Source organism: Chiloscyllium plagiosum, unplaced genomic scaffold, assembly GCF_037043375.1.
Source record: "Chiloscyllium plagiosum isolate Xiang-an unplaced genomic scaffold, Cpla_swu_hap1 HiC_scaffold_16, whole genome shotgun sequence".
Taxonomy (NCBI): Eukaryota; Metazoa; Chordata; class Chondrichthyes; order Orectolobiformes; family Hemiscylliidae; genus Chiloscyllium; species Chiloscyllium plagiosum.
Window position 1 is genome coordinate 8,332,060 of NW_028270154.1, and position 11,346 is coordinate 8,343,405.

The window sequence follows — 11,346 nt, forward strand, 5'->3', positions numbered from 1 at the left end:
TTTATTGTCACGTCTATTTTATTAAAATAAACAGTGAAACGTGTTACATATAAGTTGCCATAGCACGGGTCTAAATTAATAACAGAAATAATAAATAAGAAGGAAAAAAAAACAAACGTTCAGCAAAGTTCAATTAACGGCTCCTGGGTCCAGCGCACATTCGGAAATCAGGAGAAGTGCCATGCGGGGCTGGGCCCAGACCAACACACCATCGAGAGAGACTTCCACACTGGGACTGGACATCCAACCTGGCCAGCAGGAAGGCTCAGAATTCGCCTCTGAAGGAAGTACAAAACCTCCACGCTCAGGCCTCCACGCTGGGACTTCAAGCCGGTCTGCTAGAATACCCAAAAGACACAAAAAAGACCGTAATACTTGGAGAAGAGCACCATGATAAGCTGAAATTGCCCTCCAAAAAAAAGACACCCACACTGCAGACTGCCACACCCAGAGACCACCCTGCCAGGCACCAGGCCAATACCACCATTCTGGGTTGCTGGAAGACATCTCATCGCTGGGCCTGGTAGCTTCCATCAAAGCTACTAAAAGATAAGGTACTATAATATATAAAATAGTTTTTAAAAAGCATAGAAAGATCAAAATAGGAAAGGAGATGGAGTGGACGAGCTCCAGGCCCCTGGGTTGAGGAGCCCGCATTTTGCGCTGCTACTCCACTGCCATCTTGGAGATATGCACCCACAGCGCTGTGAATAAGGGTGTTCAAGACGTTCTGGCACAGTGATAGTGAAGGAACAGATATAAGGTCTCAAGCTAGGATGTTGTCTGGCTTCATGTGGATACTTTAAACCATGCTTAGCCATGAATCTGTTGCCCTTGTTTTCCATGTTGTGGGGGTGATGTGGAGGAATATGCTGTAAAATAAGCCATTTTTAGTTAGTGTCCTGCATCTTGTAGGTGGCAAACACTGAATTTCAAAGAAGTCGTGAGAATTACCGCTTTTGACATACAGGCCGCTGTTGAACAGGTGTGGCAACAAGGAATGCTAGCAGAACTACAACTAATGGGACACAATGAGAAACTGACTGCTGGTTTGAATTACACTTGGCACAAATAAAGATTGTTGTAGCTGTTGGACAATTGTGGTAGCTCAGCTCGAGCACATCAGTACAGTAAGTCTTGAGTGTGATGACCTTGAACGAACCATCTTCAGCTGCTCCATCTCTGACCTTGTTTCCACCATAAGGTCAGAAGTACGAATGCTCATTGATGATTGCATAATCATGATTGCCTTTGCTTTGTCTCAGATAGTGAAATAGTCCATTCTCAGGAGCAACAAGACATGGACAATTTCCAGGTTAGGGCTCACATGGGGGTTGATGGCACACAATTACCGGAAATAAAAGCAGAAACATAGAAAAGAGGATTATGAATAGGCTGTTCACAAATTTTAGCCTGCTCTGCCATTTATTCTGATAATAGCTGGTCATCCAGCTGAAAATCTTGTTCTGATTTTTCCCCCAATATTCTTTGAATTTTAAGCCCGAAGTGCCATATCCAAATCCTTCTTGACCACTTTCAGCAAGAGGCAATCTAATCATATCCCGTTCATGTAAACTAGCTTTACAATCTATGAATCTCTCATTGTCAATATACTCGGATTACCATTGACCAAAGACGAAACAGAACCAACCATGCAAACATTTTGGCTACAAGAATAGATCACAGAATAAGGATCTGAACGTGAGTAACTCACTCCAGACACCCTAAACCCTGTCTAATATCTAAAAAAAAACATGCCAACAATGAAATATAATACTCTGCAATTGCCTGCGTGAACACAACTTCAACAACATGAAAGAAGATGAAGCCATCCAGGATAAAACACCTCGTCTAACTGGCATCACTTTCACAGACATTGAGTTCATTTATCACTGATGATTAGTGGCAGCATAATGCACCATCGAAGACATGAATTGTAAAAATTTACCAAGCGTCCTTAGATTGCTCCTTCTAAACATGAGACCACTCTAATCTGTAAGTATAATGGTAACAGTTTCTTGGGAAAACCAAAAACTGCAAGTTTGCCTCTAAGTCTGTCAACATCCAGACTTGAAAACGTATCATTGCAACTTCAGTTACAAGGGATTCAAATAATGTAGGTTCCTGTCTAATCATTTGCAGACTCGTCAACATCCAAGTGACTTCAACAATTCACAAACATAGATCAAAATGTCCTTCTGAACTGTAATTGAAGATACGTAATAAATGCTGAAATCCATTTCTCATAAAAGTATTAAAAACCTTCTGGCATTATACGCCCGACGTGGAGTGAACATTTAAGGTATAAAATAGAATGCTACACAAGGACTCTTTTTTTCTGTGATGGAGTGCAAAGATTTAGGAATGCTATTGGAGCTTCACTTATCCATTCCGGTTGAAAATATTTCACTGCATTTCTGATTTGTGCATTGTGGATGCTGGTTGGACTCTGGGGAGAATTTGGAGAGAACTGCTTGCTGCAGTAGTCATAGACCCCGATCTGCTGTCAAAAACAGTCTCTTTATGGCTTGAGCAATTCAGTTTCTGGTTAATACTAAAAATCAGGTTGTGGATTATGGAGTTATTCAGTGATGGAATTCCATTCAAGGTTATATGGTTGGATAATCTTTTGTTGGAAATGGTTGCTGCCTGGAGTTTGTGCTCTAAAATCCTGCTTTTTTTCTTACCAGCACAAGTCTAGATGCTGTTCAGTTCTTTCTGCAAATGGGCAAAGGCTACTTCAGTATATTTCCGAATTATTCTTAATTTTACACAAACAGAAACAAACATTCTGACTTCTGACTTTATAACGGAGGCAGGTATATTAATGAAGTAAATAAAGATATCTGAGCTTGGGACTCTACGCTAAGGAATCCCCACAATCATTGCCTGGGATTGAAATGACGGAGATCATGCCCAACAATGACAAGGATCTTCATTGTCTATGTCTAACTTCCTCTGTCGAAAAGAATATACCTTGATTCCCATTGAATCAGTTTTTGCTCTGGGTTTTTGAACTTACATCAGACAAGTGTGTGTTGATGGCATAGGAAGTCAGACCCAATCACCATACCTTTGGAGTTCAGTAGTATTTGCAGAGACTATCCTCAATTCAATCACAACATTGACCTTGCATTGATCTTGCAGAACTCAGACTGACTGCCAGTAAGTTTTGTTTTTGCTGAATCATTGTGTTGTAAGGGAGAAAGTGCGATATAATGCACTGCCAATGACCTCTGATGGAGCAAAGGCTGACTAAGTATTAACTTGTCTAATTACATTTTCCTTCCTCGTAGTTGATTACGTAATAGGGAAACGTTCTATGCTGACAGATAAAGGCGAGTATTATTTTAACAATTGACTATCTTGGCTGAGGCTGCACCTGTTTATGGATAAGCACATCAAACAGAGTTTTGAGGAAGGAACTGATGACAAGACAGCAAAATGCGCAACAGCTGACACGTTAATTCAAACTGCATGAATTAAGAAACAAAATCATCACTGTTTTATAGACTTGTAACCAGACTTCGATACAAATCGTACACATTAATCGTTTAACGAGAAAGTTTCCTTTTTTTTCGGAGAAATAGACTGTTAGAAGTAAATGGGTTTAAACTGTCATCAGATAGTTAAAGTTAGGAATTCAGAATACCTCATAATAACTTGATTTCATCAGCTTATTTAACTGCATGCGAATGAATATACAGATATTCTTTGATTCAAAACATAAATAGTAAAAGGTCAAACTCCAATTTGCATATAAACGTTCAAGTAAATAATATGGCTGTAAAATGTTGGACTTACACAAAAGTATAATTGTAACTGACCACGTCTGGATACACCAAGGGATACAGGTTATTTGAGTGCATTAATATTTCAATGATAAAGTGATTAATGTTTGAGCAGGAAATTTAACCGAGAAATGAACATGCAGTAAATAATTGTTCGCCAACAAGTACTACCTGTCATACAGATAATTTAACTCATTGCGAAGATTAGTTTCTTGCGTTGCTGTCATGCACACTCGTTTCATTGAAAGGCAATGTAGGATGACAGGGTTTCAAAAAGAGAAAGTCACTCTTCGATGATTCTGGTGACAAACACACACTGTATTGATAAGTTTCAGTCTGAAAGGCCCCGCTGTAACTCAAAGGATCAGGTCCTGTTGGTCTTCAGTTCAAGCCACCATCCAAATTCCTACGACGACAGCAGCAAACTGTGGGTCTGTAGTATGCAGCAATATATCTATCTTGTCTATACCTCAGGATAAGCAAACAACTGATGAGTATGAGAAATAAAAAGGAAATCGAACCTAATGTGATGACTAGATAGCTGTTTATATCGGAAAAATATTCCAAGCGACAGGCTTATCAATTCGTTCAAAAGATTTCTCAGTAATATTGATAATTACGGTAAAGGAGATCGTAACTGTAGTGGATAGACTTGGCTGTCCATTATCCTTCACACGGAGGACCAATCTTTCTGTACTGATAGCTTGATCACTAAATGCTCGTGTTGTTCTGATTTCTCCAGAGAGATGTCCCACAGTAAAAAGGCCAGGATTAGTGGCTTCCAATAACTGATAGGAAAGCCTTGCGTTCTGGCCAGAATCTTCGTCAGACGCAAGTACCTTGGTGACCAGGTACCCTGGATATGTTACTTGGAACACGTCACTTTTGCTGACGTCTTCCAAGTTAAAGGAGAAACAATAAAAGGTGCGTTGTCATTTTGATCCAGGATAATAACTTTTACAAGGGCAGTGCTGCTCAGTGGAGGTGATCCAGCATCCTGAGCTTGAACTGTCAACTGAAAATGTTTCTGTTGCTCAGAGTCGGAGCGCAGTGCGTAAATGTTCCCGGTTTTGGAATTAATCGTGATGTACGCGGAAGAAGGTATTTATTGCTTTTGGTTGTCGAGAATAGAATAAGAGACTTCCGCATTCTGAATCAAATCAGCATCATTTGCACTCACAGCAAATATGGAAGCGCCGGGTGTATTACTCTCCATTAGATAGACGTTATATGACAATTTTGTAAAACGTAGTGCGTTGTCATTGACATCAGTTACCGAAATCAAGATGAAGTTACTTACTGAAAGAGGAGGGGCCCCTCCGTCCCAGGCTGAAACGAAAATGTTATACAGTGGCATATTTTCATGATCTAGAAAGCCATTGGTAGCCAATTTATAGTTGTTCTTTAAAGATTTTTCGATCTTGAACGATATATTCTCTGGAATTTGGCTCTGCACTTCTCCCTATTTGCCAGAATCGCAATCCGTTACGCTGATCAGAGCTACCACAGTCCATGCAGGAGCATCTTCCTGCACAACACTGGACAAAACTGTTACTTGCAACACAGGGTAATTATCGTTAGTATCAATGATATCGCCCACAACATTCACACGAGCTAACAATCCAGTGGAGCGTAGATCTCAGCTTGGACGTCAAGTTCGTAAGCAGTTGTTTCCTCAAAATCCAGTACTCCTTGAATTCTGATCTCTCCAGTCACCGAGTCCAATTTGAACAACTCGCGAACATTTTGGGAAACATAATTGGTGAAAGAATATGCTACCTCAGCGTTTATTCCTTCATCCATATCAACAGCATGAACCTTTAGCACCAGAGAGCCATTCGCAATGTTTTCCATCACCGTCGCACTGTAAGTTTCATGATCGAAGACGGGTGCGTTATTATTTGCGTCAATGACATTAATGATGATCCGCGCTGTGCCAGATCTCTGCGGAATCCCACCGTCGATGGCCGTCAATACCAGAGTAAGCATTCACTGTTGCTCACGGTCCAAAGACCTCTTTGATACCAGCTCCCCACTTTTACTCCCATCTCTTCTTGTCTGCACAGTAATACCAAAATGCTAGTTTGGACTGATCTGGTATGTGTTAATTGTATTTGTACTTACATCCGGATCACGCGCGGTCTCGAGAGGGAAGCGCGCGCCGTGCGCATTTAACTCATTGATTTGCAGGTAGCATTCCTTGTTCGAAAAAATGGGTGAATTATCATTTACATCTAGTATTTCCACTGCAACGCGATACGTTTCCAAAGGATTGTCGAGCGCAATTTGGAAAGAAAGGGAACACGCAGCAGCTTTACTGGAAAGTTGTTCTCTGTCAATTCTTTCATTAACACATAAGAAACCATTTTCCACATTGATTACCATGTATTCTTTTGGGTCATCAGAAATCAGCCGAAACTTGCGATTATTTAAATCCCAAACCTTTAATCTTAAATCTTCGCAACAAAGGCCCCACACTCCTGTTCTTCCCGGATGGAGTAGAGAAGCTGCTCCGACGCCAGTTCCGATGCACAGAGAAAGAATATAAAAAACGCTTCTCTCAACACTGCTTCCGCCATTGCTCTCAGCTGGATTTTGTTGCACAATATCGTAAAATAGATTATATTGACTTGCTTCGTATATCACAGCAATTATTCAACAGCATACCCATATACTGTTATCGCAACGAGAAATGTAAGGATATAATCTGGGGAGCTCGATAGAGCATGTCCACCGACTGTTAGCGCACGCACTGTCTGCCTCGCGGATTCTGTTGTTTGCTTGACGGAGGAGGTGGTCGATCTATCTCGGCGTTTCGAGTTTTTATTGGTAGACAGCGACACGAAGAGTGTCAACCAATAGCTGCAAGAACACTGTTTATAGCTGGACCAATGTGCAAACCGTTATAATTTTGGGTGCACAATTAAAAAACAAAGGTATACGCGCTTAGAAATTACACGCCATGCATAGATTTACACAAAAGTGTGATACTTCAGAATCTCTGGCTTTTGGCAATTACATAGTTCGTTTTAAATCGTCATGATGACATCCTCCAATTTAATTTCAGTAAGTAGTTTGCTGCCTGCGTAAAGATGGCTTCTCTGTTTTAAAAAAAATCTTTAAGGGAATTAGAGCTACCTTGGACCTTCAGTCCTTGCCTTACACAATGGTTGGTGGGAGGATGACACGCAAGTGTGATGCAGAGATGCTGCAGTGTTACGTGGATAAATTGAGTGAGTGGACCAATGAATGACACATGCAGCATTACGTGGAAAAATATGAGGTTTTTCATTTTAGTGGCAAAAGCAGGAATACAGGTTAAAATTACCTAAATGTCTATAAAATACTGGTCTAAGTTATTTAAATGTCTGTAAAATGATAGATGAAGAATGCAAGGAGTTATGTGTATCTGCAGACACCAGTTATTGATGTCATCATTCAGATGCCGAAGTTGTTAAATAAGGCAAATGGTGCAATGACCTTTGTCACAAAAGTATTTGAATTCAGAAGCAGAGATATCTTACTGCGACCATGCCTTGGCGAGGCAGGATGATCTTGCTTTAGAACAAGAGTGGCAAAGGTTTACCAGAATGACTCCTGGAATGGCAGAATGGATCTTGGAGGAGAGGTTGAATCGGATAGGATTATTTTCGCTGGAGTTCAGTTGAATGAGGGGTGACTCACTTAAAACACATAAAATTCTGTTAATACTAGACAGGGTAGATGCAGTCAGATGTAGCCGGTGACTCGTGAATACAGAACCTGAGGTCATAGTCTATGGCTATGTGGTAAATCATTTAGGAATGAGGTGATGAGAAACGTCTTGCTCCAGAGAGTGGAAAGCCTGTTGAACGCTTATCAGAGAAAGCATTTGAAGCCAGAACAATATATAGCTTCACGAAGGAGGTGAATATAGCTCTTGTGTTTAAAAGTGTCTCGGAATATGGAGTAGAGAGGTGGGGGAAGAAGGAATAGGTTATTGAGTTGGCTGATTAACCATGATCATAACGATTGACACAGCAGGCTCTTCGGTCCATTGTGATTATTCCTGCTCTTACTGTCTAAATTTTTAATTAACATATATTTCACCTGATAAAATCTGCAGCAAAGTGTTATAAAGTTTATATAAGAATAAACCTTTTAAAGAGACCATCTGAAGTATATTTTGCTGTTATATTGATACCATTTTTCCAAATATCCTTTTTGTTTCTTTAAAATTTATATATTGTGTTAACTATGCTTAATGGTAATGCATGATTAGTTGTTTCTGCTCTTGCCCTCTAACACCGCTCTGCACAGTGTCAGAATATGAAAGGAAAAAGAAAGAAAGTCATGGGAAAGGAGAGAGAGAGAAACATACAGCCGGCCAGGAGCATATGAGGACAGAACATCCATACAGTAGCAGCACCACCATTTGGAAAAATTTTATTAGTATTCCTTGAGCTTAACAGTATACAATTCAGATGGTATGTGTCATTTCTGCAGGACTGTTCGGATCATGTCTTAATTTGAGACCATATCAAAGATCTGATTTCAATTTTAATGCCATGGAGTATGCTGCCATTAAAATCAATGTTCATAGAAATCATTACAGAATACTGAAAATTGTTGTAAATATTACTCATATTTTTCAGTACAAAATACTGGCATTGTATAATATATTCTATTATATTATGTACATTCTATTATATTGTATCTGACTGCACAAACATTGTGTACAATTTTAAGCAAAATCTTACGTCCATTGGAAAGGAATTCGTGTCTGGATTCCTTCAAATTCGAATCAGAAGTGAAGTGAATGCAGTGCTGCATCGTCCACAGAGTTTGCTCTTTCTTCCAATGATAACTGACGATTATCAAACTGAGGTTGATGCAAGATGATTGGGAGAATTTTAATGGTTTCTAATTCTATGGTCGTCTCCACGTTCACAGTTTGTGTTCTTCACCCCACACATATCCCCAACCCCACCCCCAAGTTTTCTTCTGTTCTAAATGGTCGATGGTTGAAGACCACCATATTTAATAATATTTGAACTCTGTACCTTTTTGAAGAGTTGATAATGAAATGTATCTATTATTTTTGTCATAAATCCATTCTTCAAAATCACATGCAATGAATCCTCTCTTTGGGGACATTTTGCACATGCATTTTGCAACATATGTGCTGACAAAAAAGGCATGACGTTGTAATAAATGTCATCAAAGCAAACTGAGTTGTAATTAGAATGTAATGCAATAGTGTCACGTAACGCAACAAAAGATATTGAATTTAATTAATAAAGATGTTCATTTATACTCACCACTGAGATATTAGAAGCATTTACTTACAAATCACAAATGTTGTACAACATGACAAAATGAAATAATAAGAATTGCTGAAAAATTACCTTACATGAGCCAAGGAACGCCCAGTACACACATAATCAAAATGTTGCACCGTTCCCAAGGCATCCTGATGGTTAGTAAAAGTTTGAATTTCTGTCTGACAGGCTCTGTTTTGTCAAAACAAAACAAATTTACCTAATCAATTTGTCTGAAAATATGGATGAATGTGATATTACAGTGCAACTATTGGCTTATTTCTAATAAACAGAAATTTGAGCATTTCAGAAAGCATGCACGCATTTTGCTCGTTTAGCTTCTACCTGGTTTCATTTAAAATTTATAAGTGGAAATGTTCACTCTCAATGGTCCAAGATTTCACTGAGAAAGGAACCAGAGAAGTAATGGTTATCACAGGCTTAGTGCTTGCATGCATTCTTACAGCCAGTCAAGCAGAAGACCCTGGTGTATGTGTGTGTGCGTGTGTGTGAGCACACACGTATGTATATAGTGTTTTGATTTGCTATGTACTTATTTTTAGTGATAATTATTCAATGTGCTTCCACAACACTCACTGCCAGTGCATTTCAGGCAGTAACAATTTACTGCATATAATCAACATTTTCTCATATCACTTCAGATTATTTTTCCACTCATTTAACAATGTTTTCTCTTATGACCAATGCTTCTGCCATTTCTACTCACTTGTTATATTGAAGACCTTTGCCCGTGATCACAGCATTGTACCAAGATACAAGTTTATATAAGAATAAACTTTTTAAAGAGACCATCTGAAGTATATTTTACTGTTATATTGATACCATTTTTCCAAATATCCTTTCTGTTTATTTAAAATGTATATATTGTGTTAACTATGCTCAATGGTAATGCATGATTAGTTGTTTCTGCTCTTGCACATGTTTTTTCATGTGCTAAGTACCAATATGTGCCTTTACTGCGTTAGTAACAGTATTATTCACCCACAGTTCTCACATTTTTTTTTCACGCAACAATCTCCTTATTTTAAATGTTCTTAACACACATTGCTGTGGAGCCTGAGCACTGTCTTCTCAGACCCAAAAAGCTCTGCTTCCTGACAATTTTCAAGAGCATCTATACAGGATAGATCAACATGGTTGACCTGCTGTTGCATAATTAGAAAGTAATTCTGTCAGAACTAAAGATTTATGCCTTTGTTCATTGTTCACCATTAGTATGTAGAACATGACCATCTCCACCAAAATGTTTTACATTAAATGATTTCATAATGCTACCTGCTAAAATTCCACATCGGGGGCACAAAGTCATTGTGCATTGTTATATTCGCAACGGCAACTATATTGCCACGAAAATTAGTGTTGCCATGGGGAACTTTAGCGTGGTGCTGGAAAAGCATAGCAGTTCAGGCAGCATCAGAGGAGCAGGGAAATCGACGTTTCGGGCAAAAGCCCTTCATCAGGAAAGAGGCAGAGTGCCTGAAGGGTGGAGAGATTAATGAGAGGAGGGTTGGGGATGGGGAGAGAGTAGCATAGAGTACAATAGGTGAGTGGTGGTGGGGATGAAGGTCATAGGTCAGGGAGGAAGGTGGGGGAAGGTACAAAGAGTACAATGGGTGAATGGGGGTGGGATGAAGGTGATAGGTCAGAGAGGTGGGTGGAGTGGATTGGTGGAAAGGAAGATAGGCAGGTAGGACAAGTCATGGGGACAGAGTTGAGCTGGAAGTTTGGAACTGGGGTGAGGTGGAGGAAGGGGAAATGAGGAAATTGGTGAAGTCCACATTGATGCCCTGGGGGTTGAAGTGTTCCGAGGCGGAAGATGAGGCGTTCTTCCTCCAGGCGTCGGGTGGGGAGGGAGCGGCGGTGAAGGAGGCTCAGGACCTCCATGTCCTCGGCTGAGTAGGAGGGGGAGTTGAAATTTGGGCCATAGGACGGTGTGGTTGATTGGTGCGGGTGTCCCAGAGTTGTTCATTAAAGTGCTCTGCTAGGAGGCGTCCAATCTCCCCAAAGTAGAGGAGACCGCATCGGGAGCAATGGATACAATAAATGATATTGGTGGATATGCAGGTAAAACTTTGATGGATGTGGAAGGCTTCTTTGGGGCATTGGATGGAGGTGAGAGAGAAGTGTGGGCACAGGTTTTGCAATTCCTGCGGTGGCAGGGTAAAATGGGCTCAGGAAGCAGAGCCAAAGTTTCCATGGGCAGACCACACAAAAACTGGGGATGAAGGGGTCTC

At 40.1% G+C, this 11,346-nt stretch overlaps 1 pseudogene; it reads right to left on the reverse strand.

Annotated features, from left to right (window-relative positions):
- On the reverse strand, positions 1-9,917 carry LOC122556427 (protocadherin gamma-A7 pseudogene; annotated as a pseudogene).
- Positions 9,918-11,346: the final 1,429 nt, after the last annotated feature.